The sequence below is a fragment of the Hordeum vulgare genome, chromosome 7H (genome assembly GCF_904849725.1).
Source record: "Hordeum vulgare subsp. vulgare chromosome 7H, MorexV3_pseudomolecules_assembly, whole genome shotgun sequence".
NCBI classification, from domain to species: Eukaryota; Viridiplantae; Streptophyta; class Magnoliopsida; order Poales; family Poaceae; genus Hordeum; species Hordeum vulgare.
This window is the reverse complement of record NC_058524.1, coordinates 249,780,885-249,795,910: the sequence shown is the minus strand read 5'-3', so window position 1 is coordinate 249,795,910 and position 15,026 is coordinate 249,780,885.

Sequence of the window (15,026 nt, the reverse complement as noted above, 5' to 3'; positions counted from 1 at the left end):
TTTATTTAACAACATGTGGGGCCTCACTGTAAGTGGGAGTGGGGGTTTGGCCCCACGGTAAGTGACATAGGCCACATGCACACACATATACATAAAGTATTTTTCCTATATACATGCATACAACATAATATTCCATACATACATACGGGATACATACATACGCAATACATACCTGCATTATACATATATCATTTTTTTTCTTTTCTTTCATCTCTAACCTTTCTCACACAGAACAACTCTCTTTGTCACACGAACCTCTCTCAACAGAGAGAGGAGGCAAACACCATTGCCACCTCCATGAGTCCAACGGCGCGAGAACGCGACGGCGATCGCCGAAACGGAACCGGGAGAGGGAGGAGGAGAGGATGGCTGGGGTCAGGAGCTCACCGGCGTTGACGGGAGGGCTCGGTGTAGCCCGAGTGCACGGGAAGAGGCAGAGGAAGTGGCGTCGGATCCGTCGGGGAGGAGCTCCGATGGCGATGACGTCGTTGGGGAGGCGCCCGACCGAGGTGGAGGCCGGGGCCGGCCGGATCCGGCCCGGAGGAGGCGAGGCAGCCGCTGGAGGGGCTCTGCCGGTGGGGGGAAGGCAGCGCCGCCGGTTGGGGTGTGGCCGGCGCCGTAAGGGAGCGGGGCGCAGGGGAGGCAGGGCCTCGCCAACCGTGGGGATCGGCCGCGTGGGGAGGGGTCGCCGGAGGGGAGAGGCCGGCCGGTGGAGCGGCGGGGGTTGCAGGGGGTTCCAGCCGGCGTGGGGCACGAGCGGGACGGCGGGGGCCGACGGGAGGGGAGGGCTGATGGTGCGAGGGGCCCCGGCGGCGCTTGCGTGGGAACACGGGGGGCGAGCGGGAGGAGAGGCATGTGCAGGCGAGGGGCCGAGCGGGTGAGGCGAGCGCGTGGGGAGCTGGGGTCGGTCGAGCGACGGGGGTGGGAGAGATCGAGAGGACAGGGGGCGCGTGGGGAGTGCGATAGGTGAGGAGGGGTTGGTGGGGTCTAGGCGTGACGAGGGGGGAGGGGCGGTTCCCTCGTCCTGGCAGCGCACGTAGGGGGAGTGGGACTGGCGCTGGGGCTCTTAGGGTTTGGGAGTTGGGGGCGCCGGTTGGGGGCTTGGCCGGCTGGGACAACTTGGCCCAGTTGGGCTAGGGGCATTTTTTTTAAATACTTTATTTTAATTTTATTTTGTTATATATATATATATATATATATATATATATATATATATATATAGCTCCTGTTTAGTTATATAGGAGATGTCATAACTTTAAAATGCCCGATTCACTTATATAACTTATTAGGAAATTTCTATAACTCTCCCGACATTTTTATTTTATTTTAAACATTATAAAACTTTTCCCGTTCAATTTATTTTTAAACTTCGAACTTCGACTCGGTTTCGACTATCACGAGATCAACGATAGAATCACGATGACGTGGCATCCTTTGCATAGGTTTACTGTAGTTCAGTTATCGAGATTACTGTAGCCTAATCTAGGGATGTCAGAGGCCCATCGCGTGGAGCTGGTGATAGAGCACTTGATAAAGGCGAGGGTCACGATCTTTCTATGAGATGGTAACTATCGATTTGGTGGAGACGATTTTGACGATCCGACTACAAACATTCACAACGTCGCGCCTTAGCAATCGCTAAACCAATCTCCAAGAGGTTATTGACCACGCCGGAGCACGATCAACCTGACCACGAAGGTCTATTCCTTCAAGCAATCGAAGAACAAGCAAGAATATGATATTGCAATCTGAATATTGCGACTATATACGAAGTATTGATAAGGGTGGGGATCCGAAAGCGGCCTTAGTCTGGTTGTTGGACACAAATGAAGTACACGAAGTTGCAATGGCTAACTTTTAACTAAACAAATCCCAACCAAAAAGCTACTAGGTTGATCTACTTATATAGGAACAAGGGGTGGCATCCAAAGAGGTGGGAGGACATACCAAGGTAGCCTAAAACTAACCCTAGGTCGTACAAGGCCTATGGGCCCAAGTGGAGGTGGTGCAACGTCATTTTGTTTGGTCGATATCTCTACGCTCCAGACGAATTGACGGTTCTTCCAATTGGGCCAGAAAGCTAGTAAAATCTACTTTGCATCCCAAAAAGAATCACGCAATTCGGAGTCTGGATGAAAAATTTCAAGGCATTTTAGTACAGGTATGTTTGTGAAGTCGAATCTGAGTCCAGAACGTGAAAGACTTGGACTCTATCTTCTCTTGGGCTAAAAGTGATGTGAGAAAACTTCTTGAACAACAACTAATTATTTTCTTTGACATGAGAGGACCTCTTGAATAGCATCCAACCATTTCCTCTTCCCTTGTCATCACACGTGATTTATACAAGTGTTCGGCCATTCTGCATTTAGGCATAAAATAAAAACAGGTGAAGTATTTTTGTTCCGGATAACATAAATAAATTATTGCATGACTTCTATCAGAAATCACCTCAAATAAATACGTATATGCAATGATTGTGATAATATCAAAGGTAGTCATGTCCTCATCATCCTTCCCTTTTTGAAAATAAAGTCGTCCTCGACGCTGCTTAATATGAAATTTGGCTAACAAAAGAGACAAGGTGTACATGTTGTATATGTATATGTCATTTATTTTTACTTCCCTTGGCTTTTGCACATATGACACATGTATACATGAGTAACTTTCATATGTTATGAAATATAAAGCCAAAATATTATCACAAGAAGTAGAAAGTATGAAAATATGGCAACTCAGTTTGCACATATAAGTGAAGCTCTTATTTATATCAAAAGGTAAACAATGCTCATCACTATACCATCCCAACATTGGTGAAGAAATTGAATTGTTTCAAATGCATATGCTACAACAGGCTGAACTAAGAAAACATGCAACATGTCATTTGACATAGAATCATCAACAAGATTGGAGGTCATATCAAAATGATTAAACATTGGCACAATTATTTTAAACATATTTGATCCAAATTTGATTTATTCCCTTTTTCACATGGTTCTTTCTCAACAATAGTTAATTCAATGGGTGCACTCAAAATTGTTCATATTGTAGTTGTCTGAGCACACGACAAAGTCAAATCATGAACGTAGTTCTCAAAAATAGGTGGTGTGATCAAAGTAGTAGGTGGCTCATCATAGGGTACATTGCAATTGACAAGGCATTCATCATACTCATGTGGAGGTGGAAGATAGGTACTTTTTTCATTACCCCTTATGATCAACTCAGATGATGTAGGCACTCTTGATGATAACATGTCACATGGTGAAGGTGATGTATCCCTCACAACAATTGATGTTGTTGTATCGTACGCCCAGTAGTTGAAGGAACAACCATATCAACTCTCGGGAGGCGAGCCACCGCGAGGCCTTGAAGGCCAAGGATGACCAGCTGGCGAAGGCGGTCGAGACGACGTAGACGGCGCAAGAGGAGCTAATCCGCCGGATCCAGGTCTGGTCGGCGAGGGAGCAGGAGTTGCAGGAGGAGCCGCACGAGGTGGACCGACTTCTGACCCGTAAGTTTTATTTGTCTTGATTTTTCATTCTTGCGCCACATTGGGCTTGGCCTTTTTCTTGCCTTACGCTGCGTGTTTGTTCTCCTTCTCAGATCTCTTCCCAGATACGCAGGAGGAGGCGGAGGCGCCCGTGGAGAACCACGGTGAGGAGCAGCAGTCATTGGGCGTCCATGTCGGGGTGTTCGCCGCCTGGATGATGGACGAGGTGGGGATCGCCGCCAAGGTCCGCCTGAATGAGGTGGTTTGGGCCATGGGGCAGCTCCAGAAGGACGGGCTGGTTCGGGCCATGGGGCAGCTCCAGAAGGATGGGCTGGCGCTGGTTCGTACCCTGTGGCCGAACACGGTGGAGCCGGCCTCTGTGAGCCTGCTATCACGGTGGCTGGAGGCTGGAAGCGGACGAGTGAGCCCATGGCACGCCTCGGCTGCACGAGCCGGCGCGTTCATGGCACTCCGAGTCGCCAAGTCATGGTACTCAGATCTAAACCTGGTGCTGCTCGCGTTCCAGCGAGTTGGTACGGACGCGGAGCTGGAGGCGGTCGCCGAAGAGCTGGCCGTGCAGGCAAGCGACCTTGCGTTGTTTGTCTCGTGGGATGAATTCATCCCGGAGCGTGCAGCCGATGACGCGGTGATCCCGGAGGACCAGTATTTGCTGGCTCTGGATGACCCGTAAGGCAGCGCCGCTGAGACGGATGCCGAGGGCGCCGACTCCAGCGATGATGCCTACGTCGACCTCGTGTCAGAGGAGGACACATGCGCGAGGGCCGATGTGGGACGCGTTGGTGTCGGAGATGGGGCTTCTACCTCGGTTGTTGCGGATGCACGAGAACCAAGGATGGGGCCTCCACCTCGACTGTTGTGGGAGACGCCGGAGTGAACGATGGAGCCGCCACGGGCTAGGATTTTTTCTTTTCTTCCTGCTTAGGTTAGTCCGTGGTTCCACCCACTGGGGTGTGATGTAATGAACTTGTGGTTGTGGGCCTTTATGTTTTTGTGTATCAATGCATGCTTTGAATTTTCTCAAAAAAATTGTGTCTGCCGACTCATCCTTTTCATTTTTCTCGTTTTGGTTTCCGTCTATCCAAGACCTTGCCATCTTCGGATTCAGCCCCGCCGATCAGACAGCCGGGAGCCGGTCTATGAGTTGGATGGGCATCTGCTTCTGGTGGAGTCAGCCATGGGTTTTCTGGAGCCGCGGGGATGTTTTAGCTAGGTGGAGTACATCAGAGGCGGTTGGAAATGGAAAAAGGTTCGGTTAGCCTAAGCCGGTCGCTCCTTCGCAAGCGGCGTTCGTGTGCGGCGAGCTTCCCGTCCCAGAGTCCTGCTAGCCGGACAACCAGGAGTTGGTCTGCAGCTAGGCAGGGTGGTAGGGGTGGTTTGCTTGGCCTACATCACTTGATCTGCTTTGAAGAGAGAGCGAGAGGGCTTGGGCCGGCCGACGAGCCCCCGGGTCTGGGGAGCCAGACCGGAGCGCTCGCTCAAGAAACGATGTGCTCTTTAAAGGAATCAAAAAGGTGTGCCCCAAGTGTCGGCTTGGGACACCCGCAGCATTCATTAGGGCCAAAAGGGTGGAGGATACATACATACATTGGTTCTTTCTAGCAGTAAAACGGACGAAGGAGCACCACATTCCATGGACGCTCCGACTCCTCGCCGGAGGCATCTCTCTTGCGCTTCTGTGGCTTCTGGGCATCTATGAGATAGTACACGTTGTTGTGCAGCGCCTTGCTCATGATGAACGGACCCTCTCAAGGAGAGGATAGCTTGTGCTGGTCGGCGTTTGCTGGAACCGTGTGAGCACCAGGTCCCCCTCGTGGAAGGAGAGGGGCCTGATCCATTTGCTGTGGTAGTGCCATAGCTTCTGATGGTAGATGATCGTCCGGCTCAGGGCCAACTCATGTGCCTCCTCGAGTAGGTCAACGTTGTCTTCCTTGATTCTTTTACATGCGCCTCCGTGTACAGGATGACACTAGGCGAGTCAAACTCAATGTCCATGGGGATGACTTCCTTGGATCTGTACACGAGGAAGAAAGGAGTGAAGCCGGTTGACCGGTTAGGCCTGGTCCGGAGGCTCCACAGGACAACCGACAATTCTTCGACCCAGTAGCCGGCTGATCGGACGAGCGGTGACATGAGCCATGGCTTGATGCCGGATAGGATCAAGCCATTTGCTCTCTCTGCATGGATGTTAGACTATGGGTGAGCTACCGATGCGTGGTCGAGCCGGATGCCCTCCTTGGAGCAGAAAAGTGCCATCGCGCCTTTGGCGAAGTTAGTGCCGTTGTCGGTGATGATGCTGTGGGGGACGCCGTAGCGGACGGTCATGTTTGTGATGAACCAGACGGTTGTGGGGCCGTCCAGTTTCTTGATGGGCATGGCCTCGATCCACTTGGTAAACTTGTCGACGGCTACGAGGAGGTGCGTCATGCTGCCCCGGGCAGTCTTGAATGGTCCTACCATGTCGAGCCCCCAGACGGCAAAAGGCCATCAGAGGGGGATGGTCTTGAGGGTCGTAGTCCGTAGGTGGCTGTGCATGCTGAAACGTTGGCACCCCTCACACTCGTCGACTAACTGCTTTGCTTCTTCCAGGGTCGTCGACCAGTAAAACCCATGGCGTAGCACCTTGGCCACCAGGGTCCTTGAGGCGGCGTGATGCCTGCACTTTCCCTTGTGGATGTCTTAGAGGAATTTCCTGCCCCTTTTCCAACTCGATGCAACGCTGGAAAACGGCGGTTGCGCTCCGTCGAACCAGTTTGCGGTTGATGATGGGATAAGCAAGGGACCAACGCTGGATCTGGTGGGCCTCGGCCTTGTCAGGGGGGAGCTCGCCGCGTATGAGGTAAGCAAGGATGGGATGGGCCCATATCGGGGCCGAGACAGGAGCCGACGCCAGCTCGAGCAAAGGAACAGGGGTAGCAGGATCCCCTGGGATCTTCGTCGGAGTCCCCGAGGCAAAGCTGTCAGTCCACGGGACCAGGGTGGAGGCGGACGCACCTTCCACCATCATGGCGGCTGCGGGCTTGGAGCCGGCCGCCACGGTACTGGTTGTAGACAGCTACGCGGGTGAAGCCGGCCGAGCCCCCGTGCCCGAGGAGGAGCCGGAGGGATCTGCGGGTACCAAGATGGACGCCGAATCTGGAGACGGCTTGATTGATGGCTTATGCAGTTGCTCGAGGGAGACGTTGACTCGGAGCGCCTGGCGGGTGGAGCCGATTTTTTCCACTGCGTCCTCCGCCTTGTTGTCCACTCGGGGGACGTGGTGGAACTCACAACCATCGAAGGATCCGGTGAGCTGTTGGACAAGGAAGCGGTAGCTGATCATGTTGGCGTCTCTGGCCTCCCATTCACCAGAGACCTGGTGCACCACAAGGTCCGAGTCACTGAAGCAGAGGATTCGCCGGAGGCCTTGGACGAGAGGCTCGTACTCGGCCACGTTGTTGGAGGTGGCGAAGTGGATCTAGAGAGCGTACTTGAGCTGATCCCCTTTTGGGGACGACAGGATGATGCCGGATCCCAAGTCGGTTCGCATCTTGGAGCCGTCAAGGTGCATGCGCCAGTGCATGGACTCCGGAGACGGCGGCACAAGCTGGGTCTCGGCCCAATCGATGAAGAAGTCGGCCACCTTCTAGGACTTGATGACCATGCGCATATCGTACTGGATGTCGTGGTCGGCCATGGTGATGGTCCACTTGGCGATCCGGCCGGTGGCGTCCCGGTTGCCCATGATTTTTGAAAGTGGAGGCGTGCTCACCATGGTGATGGTGTGCTCCTCGAAGTATTGCTTCAGCTTCTTGGCCGCGAAGTATATACCGAAACACATCTTCCGTTAGTGGGGGTAGCTCTGCTTGGAGGCGGAAAGAACCTCGCTCAGATAGTAGACGGGGTGCTGAACCGGCAGCGCCCTGCCCTCCTCAAGCCGTTCCACCACCAGCATGACGCTGACTATGTGCGCGGTTGCCGCGATGTACGCGAGCATGGGCTACTTTTTGGCTGGCGCGTCCAAGATGGGCGCACTGGAGAGGGCGCACTTGAGGTCGCGGAATGCTTCGTCCGCCTGGTCGGTCCAATCGAACTTGTCCATCTTCTTCATGAGCTGGTAAAGGGTCAGCGCCTTCTCACCTAGCCAACTGACAAACCGTCCTAGCGAGGCCAGGCAGTCGGCGAACTTATGGATGTCGTGAAGCTTGGTCAGCTTGTGCATACACTCGATGGCCTCGATCTTCTCTAGGTTAGCTTCAATGTCGCACGCGGACACAAAGAAGCCCACGAGCTGGCTGGCTGGCATACCGAAGATGCACTTCTCTGGGTTGAGACGGACCTTGTACTCGCGTAGGTTGGCGAAAGTCTCCCGGAGATTGTCGAGGAGGCTGAAGTGCTTCTTGGATTTGACGACGATGTCATGGACGTAGACATGCACGTTCCTGGCGATTTGGGGTAGGAGGCATTTCTGCATACAACGATGGAAGGTGGCACCTGCATTCTTCAAGTCGAATGACATGGTGACATAGCATTAGGCCCCGAATGGGCTGATGAAGGAGGTTTTCAGCTAGTCGCCGGGTCCAGCTTGATCTGTTGGTAGCCGGAGTAGGCGTCCACGAAGGACATCAAATCACAGCCGGCCCTGGAGTGGATCACTTGATCGATCCGGGGCAGGGTGAAAGGGTCCTTTGGACATGCCTTGTTCAGGCTGGTGTAGTCGATACACATGCGCCATATTTTGTTGTTTTTCGGCACGAGGACTAGGTTGGCCAGCCAGTATGGCTGGAAAACTTCCATGATGAAGCCGGGTGCGAGCAGCCGGGCGATCTCTTCTCCTATAGTGCGCTGCTTCTCCTCAGAGAAACGGCACACGGGTTGCTTGACCATCCGGCCATACATGAAGCTTGTGCTCGACGTAGTTCCTCGGAACACCCAACATGTCCTTTGGCGACCGTGCAAAGATGTCCCGATTCTCATGGACAAAGTCGACGAGCTCGCCTTCCTATTTGCTGCTGAGGGTGGCGCCGATGGTGATGCACTGCTTGGGGCTAGCCGGGTCGAGTGGCACATCCTTGGTGTCCTTGGACGGCTGGAAAGTCGCCTCGCTGGCCGGCTGGGACGGGAGAGTCGGCACGGCCGACTGCTCGGTGGCCTGGGCCACGAGCCAGTCGAGTTGACGTTTCTCCTCCGCGATCACCAATGCCTCAACCAACCGACTATTGTCATGAGCGCACTTGATTGACTTTTTGTAGTCGCCGGCAACGGTGATGATGCCCTTAGGACCCGACATCTTCATCTTGAGGTAGGCGTAGTGGGGGTTCGCCATGAACTTGGCGAGTGCCGGCCTGTCCAGCAACGAGTGGTAGGGGTTGTCGAGGTCCACCACCTCGAACCATATCGACTCATGGAGGAAGTGGGCCTTGTCGCCGAAGAGTACGTCAAGTTGGATTTTGTTGACGGGCGAGCAGGATTGCCTCGACACGATGCCATGGAAAACTGTCCGGGTTGGCTACATGTCTTTCTCCCTGAGCCCTAGCTTGACCAGCGTGCCACGATAGAGGATGTTGATGTTGCTGCCACCGTCGACCAACACCTACGAGAACTAGCAGGTGAGCCTCTTGGAGGTGATGGTGGGATCAAGGACGAGGGCGTAGCTGCCAGGGTTTGGCATCACGGCCGGGTGGTCCGCATGGCTCCACGTGACTGGTTTCTCCGACCAATGCATGTACTTGGGGACCGAGGGAACGGTGGCCTTCACCTCATGCCGGCGCCGACGTTGGTTGTTCTTGTCGCCGCCTCCAGTGGTGAAGACGACATAGGCCCCGCCCTTGTCAGGGAACTAGTCACGAAGGCGGCCGTCGATGGGGGAGCCGGAGCCGACCAGAGACGAGGGAGCCGAAAGGCCCTTGCCCGGGCCAGTCTACGGGAGAAACTACGCTGTCTGAGCCTGTGTGTAGCCAGCTACGCCCCGGAGTGCATCTTGCAGGGTGCGTCGAGCATCTGCTCGAAGGTGAGCTTGGGCTGCAAGGTGCCCTTGCCAGCTCGCTGGCGCTGGCTAGCGGCCTGGGCAGCCGACCGCTCTTCCTTGGTGGTGGCGACCTGCTTGCTCCCGTATCGGGTATCCGGCTGGTCGGTCTTCCGCTTGTTTTCTGCTGCCCCGACCCTCGCCGGCCGGCTGCGAGGCGGCTGGCTGTGGAACAACCTTGCCGGTTGTGGTGACCTTGATTCGTATCGCGGAGTCGGTCGTGGCATACTTGTCTGACTTGGCTATAAGTTCTGCCAGGGTGGACAGCTCGGAGTACATGATCTTGTGTTTAAGGAGGGTGTCGTCTCAGCAGCACTCGATGAAGTACTGGATGGCCTGCAACTCGTGCACCCTTCGCAAGAGTTGCGCAGCTCGGTCCAGCGCGTGAAGTAGTCACTGAGGGGCTCGTCAGCCGCCTGGACGCACATGGCCAGTTCGCGGGGACGGTCGGGACGCTTGTAGGTGTCGGTGAAGTTGCGAACGAACGCCTCCTCGAAGTCTACCCCATCTTTGATGCTGCTGGCTGGTAGGCTGTTAAGCCTAGTCCGGGCCAAGCCAGTCTGCATGAGGGGGACACAACGCACGACGACGTGCTTGTTACCCCTGGCGATGCCGACTGCGATGATGTAGTCGAGAAACCAATCTTCTGATTTGGCCGTACTGTTGTACTTGGGAGTGTCCTGGGGAAGTGTCAAGCTGGTGGGGAACGGCTCCTCGCAGATCCGAGGGCCGAAGCACATCGGACCGATTGGCCCCTCCTCCTCCAGGAGGGCGGATTGCGCCAGTCGGACGAGACGAAGGCGGGCCTCGTTCTTGCTTCGGGGGACGCGTTGTCTGAGTCGGGCTATGAGCTCAACCCGGATAGGTGGAGCACGCTAGCGTGCCCGCTCCTGCCGTGGAGGTGGGGTGCGGGCGTGAGCGGATCGGCCATCTCCCTCGGAGGCGTTGTTGCGCCGGCTCGAGACTACCGGCTACTCGTTCCATGTTGGGAACGCCTGCTGCGACTCCCATCGGCTCATCGACCGGAGCCCCGGGGGGGGGGGGGAGTGCTGGACCTACTAGCGGCCGCTGGCAGCCCGCTGGTTCTCATTCTCGAGGTGAGGGGACTCAGAGCCGGCATGGGCCGGGTCGAGGAGAGCGTGCTGCAAGTTGGCAGCTACGATGAGGTCTTGGATGTGCTTTTCCTGCTATGCACGCTCCTCACCCTCCATGGTGGCCATATCCTCGTAGGCCACCTAGACAACCCTCATGTTGGCCGCGGGGGTGTCATGGGTGGGCAGTCTGTTGGAAATATGCCCTAGAGGCAATAATAAATTGGTTATTATCATATTTCCTTGTTCATGATAATCGTCTATTGTTCATGCTATAATTGTATTAACAGGAAACAGTAATACATGTGTGAATAAATAGATCACAAAGTGTCCCTAGCAAGCCTCTAGTTGGCTAGCTCATTAGTCAATAGATGATCATGGTTTCCTGATCATGGGCATTAGATGTCATTGATAATGGGATCAAATAATTAGGAGAATGATGTGATGGACAAGACCCAATCCTAAGCATAGCACTAGGTCGTATTGTTCGTATGCTAAAGCATTTCTAATGTCAAGTATCTTTTCCTTGGACCGTGGGATTGTGCAACTCCCGGATACCGTAGGAGTGCTTTGGGTGTATCAAACGTCACAACGTAACTGGGTGACTATAAAGGTGCACTACGGGTATCTCCGAAAGTGTCTATTGGGTTGGTACAAATCGAGATCGGGATTTGTCACTCCGTGTGACGGAGAGGTATCTCTGGGCCCACTCGGTAGATCATCATCATGAGCTCAATGTGACTAAGGAGTTAGTCACACGATGACGTGCTACGCAACGAGTAAAGAGACTTACCGGTAACGAGGTTGAACAAGGTATTGGTATACCGACGACCGAATCTCGGGCAAGTTCTATACCGACAGACAAAGGGAATTGTGTACGAGATTGATTGAATCCTTGACATCGTGGTTCATCCGATGAGATCATCGTGGAGCAAGTGGGAGCCACCATGGGTATCCAGACCCCGCTGATGGTTATTGGCCAGAGAGGTGTGTCGATCATGTCTGCCTGTCTCCCGAACCCGTAGGGTCTACACACTTAAGGTTTGGTGACGCTAGGGTTATAGGGAATTGTTATACGAGGTTACCGGAAGTTGTTCGGTTTCCCGGATGAGATCCCGGACGTCACGAGGAGCTCCGGAATGGTCCGGAGGTAAAGTTTGATATATAGGACGGATGGTTTCGGACACCGGAAGTGTTTCGGGCATCACCGGTAACGTACCGGGACCACCGGGACCATCGGAGGTGGCCACGGGGGTCCATCGAAGGGGGGCAACGACCCCGGGGGTAAGATGGGCCAAGTGGGGGAGGGAACCAGCCCCTAGGTGGGCTGGTGTGCCTCCCCACTCAGCCCAATGCGCAGGGGAGAGAAAAGGGGGGGGGGCAAACCCTAAGCCAGGTGGGCCTAAGGCCCACAAGGGGTGCGCCACACCCCTCCTCCCCCCTTTGGCCGCCGCACCAGCCCCCATCTAGGGCTGCCGCCCCCCAGGAAGGGGAAACCCTCAAGGGGGCGCATCCCCTCCCTTCCCCTATATATACCGGGCACTTTTGGCCATTGGGAGATAGACTTTTCCCTCTCCCTCGGCGCAGCCCTGCCCTTCTTCCTCCTCCTCTGTGCCGGTGCTTAGCGAAGCCCTGCCGGGAGACCTCGTCTCTCCATTGACACCACGCCGTCGTGCTGCTGGAGTTCTTCCCCAACCTCTCCCTCCTCCTTGCTGGATCAAGGTGCGGGAGACGTCACCGGGCTGCACGTGTGTTGAACGCGGAGGTGCCGTAGTTCGGCACTAGATCGGAATCACACCGCGATCCGAATCGCTGCGAGTACGACTCCATCAACCGCGTTCTAGTAACGCTTCCACTTAGCGATCTTTAAAGGTATGAAGATTCTCTTACCACTCTCTCGTTGCTGGTCTTTCCATAGGAAGATCTGAATATGCGTAGGAAAATTTTGAATTTATGCTACGTTACCCAACAGTGGCAGCCGAGCCAGGTTTTCTATGCGTAGATTCTATGCACGAGTAGAACACAAAAGTTGTGGGCGATGATTTGTCAATATGCTTGCCGCTACTAGTATTATTCCTTTCCGGTGGTACTGTGGGATGAAGCGGCCCGGACCGACTTTACACGTACGCCTACGTGAGACTGGTTCCACCGACACACATGCACACCGTGCATAAAGGTGGCTATTGGGTGTCTGTCTCTCCTACTCTAGTCGGATTGGATTTGATGAAAAGGGCCTTATGAAGGGTAAATAGGTTTGGCATATCATCGTTGTGGCTGTCACGTAGGTAAGAAGGCGTTCTTGCTAGAAACCCAAATCAGCCACGTAAAACTTGCAACAACAATTAGAGGACGTCTAACTTGTTTTTGCAGGGTTTGACATGTGATGTGATATGGCCAAAGTTGTGATGTTGCATGTATGATGTATGAGATGATCATGTTATTGTAATAGGTTTCACGACTTGCATGTCGATGAGTATGACAACCGGCAGGAGCCATAGGAGTTGTGTTAATTTATTGTATGAGATGCAACGCCATGTGCTTACTACTTTTACTTCATTGTTAACGGTTAGCTATAGTAGTAGTGATAGTAGTAGTTGGCGTGACGACTTCACGGAGACACGATGATGGAGATCATGGTGTCACGCCGGTGACGATGATGATCATGCGATGCCTGAAGATGGAGATCGAAAGGGCGAAGATGATAATATCATGTCACTATATGATTGCATTGTGATGTTTATCATGTTTTACATCTTATTGCTTAGAACGGCGGTAGCATAATAAGATGATCCCTCTTAAAATTTCGAGAACGTATTCCCCTAAGTGTGCACCGTTGCGAAGGTTCGTTGTCTCGAAGCACCACGTGATGATCGGGTGTGATAAATTCTAACGTTCGCATACAACGGGTGTAAGCCAGATTTACACACGCGAAACACCTAGGTTGACTCGACGAGCTTAGCATGTACAAACATGACCTTGAATACAAGAGACCGAAAGGTCGAACATGAGTCGTATGGTTGAATACGATCAGCATGAAGTAGCTCACCATGGTGACTAGTCCGTCTCACGTGATGATCGGACACGGGTTAGTCAACATGGATCATGTATCACTTAGATGACTAGAGGGATGTCGATTTAAGTGGGAGTGCATACTTAATTTGATTAAATGAACTTAATTGTCATGAACTTAGTCTAAAAGTTGTCTTTATAAATATTGTAGATGGCCAACGTCAACCTCAATTTCAACGCATTCCTAGAGAAAAACAAGCTGAAAGATGATGGTAGCAACTATGCGGACTGGGTTCGCAACTTGAAGCTCATCCTTGAAGCAGCTAAAAAGGCTTATGTCCTTGGTGCGCCGCTAGGTGACCCTCCCGCTCCCGTAGCAGCCCAGGACATTCTGAACGTCTGGCAAACGCGGAGTGATGACTACTCTCTGGTTAGGTGTGGCATGTTATACAGTTTAGAAACGGGGCTCCAAAGGCGTTTTGAGCAACACGGGGCATATGAGATGTTCCAGGAGCTGAAGCTAGTTTTTCAAGCTCATGCCCGTGTCGAGAGATATGAAGTCTCCGACAAGTTCTTTAGCTGTAAGATGGAGGAGAACAGTTCTGTCAGTGAGCACATACTCAAAATGTCTGGGTTACACGGTCGTCTGACTTCACTTGGAGTCAAACTTCCGGATGATGCTATAATTGACAGAATCCTCCAGTCTCTCCCATCAAGCTACAAAGGCTTTGTGCTTAACTACAACATGCAAGGGATGGAGAAGACCATTCCCGAGTTGTAGTCGATGCTCAAGTCTGCAGAAGTAGAAATCAAGAAAGAGCATCAAGTGTTGATGGTCAACAAGACCACTAGTTTCAAGAAAGGCAAGAGTAAGACGAACTTCAAGAAAGACGGCAAAACTGTTGCCGCACCCAGTAAGCCAAATGCCGGGAAGAAGAAAAAGAATGAACCCAAGCCTGAGACCGAGTGCTTCTATTGCAAGGGAAAGGGTCACTCGAAACGGAACTGCCCCAAATACTTAGCGGACAAGAAGGCCGGCAACGTTAAAGGTATATGTGATATACATGTTATGGATGTGTACCTAACCAGCGCTCCTAGTAGCTCCTGGGTATTTGATACCGGTGTTGTTGCTCACATTTGCAACTCAAAGCAGGAACTGCGGAATAAGCGGAGACTAGCCAAGGACGAGGTGACGATGCGCGTCGGGAATGGTTCAAAGGTCGATGTGATCGCTGTCGGCACGCTACCTCTACATCTACCATCGGGATTAGTCTTAAACCTTAATAATTGTTATTTAGTACCATCTTTAAGCATGAACATTGTATCAGGGTCTTGCCTAATGCGAGACGGCTACTCATTTAAGTCAGAGAATAATGGTTGTTCTATTTATATGAGTGATATGTTTTATGGTCATGCT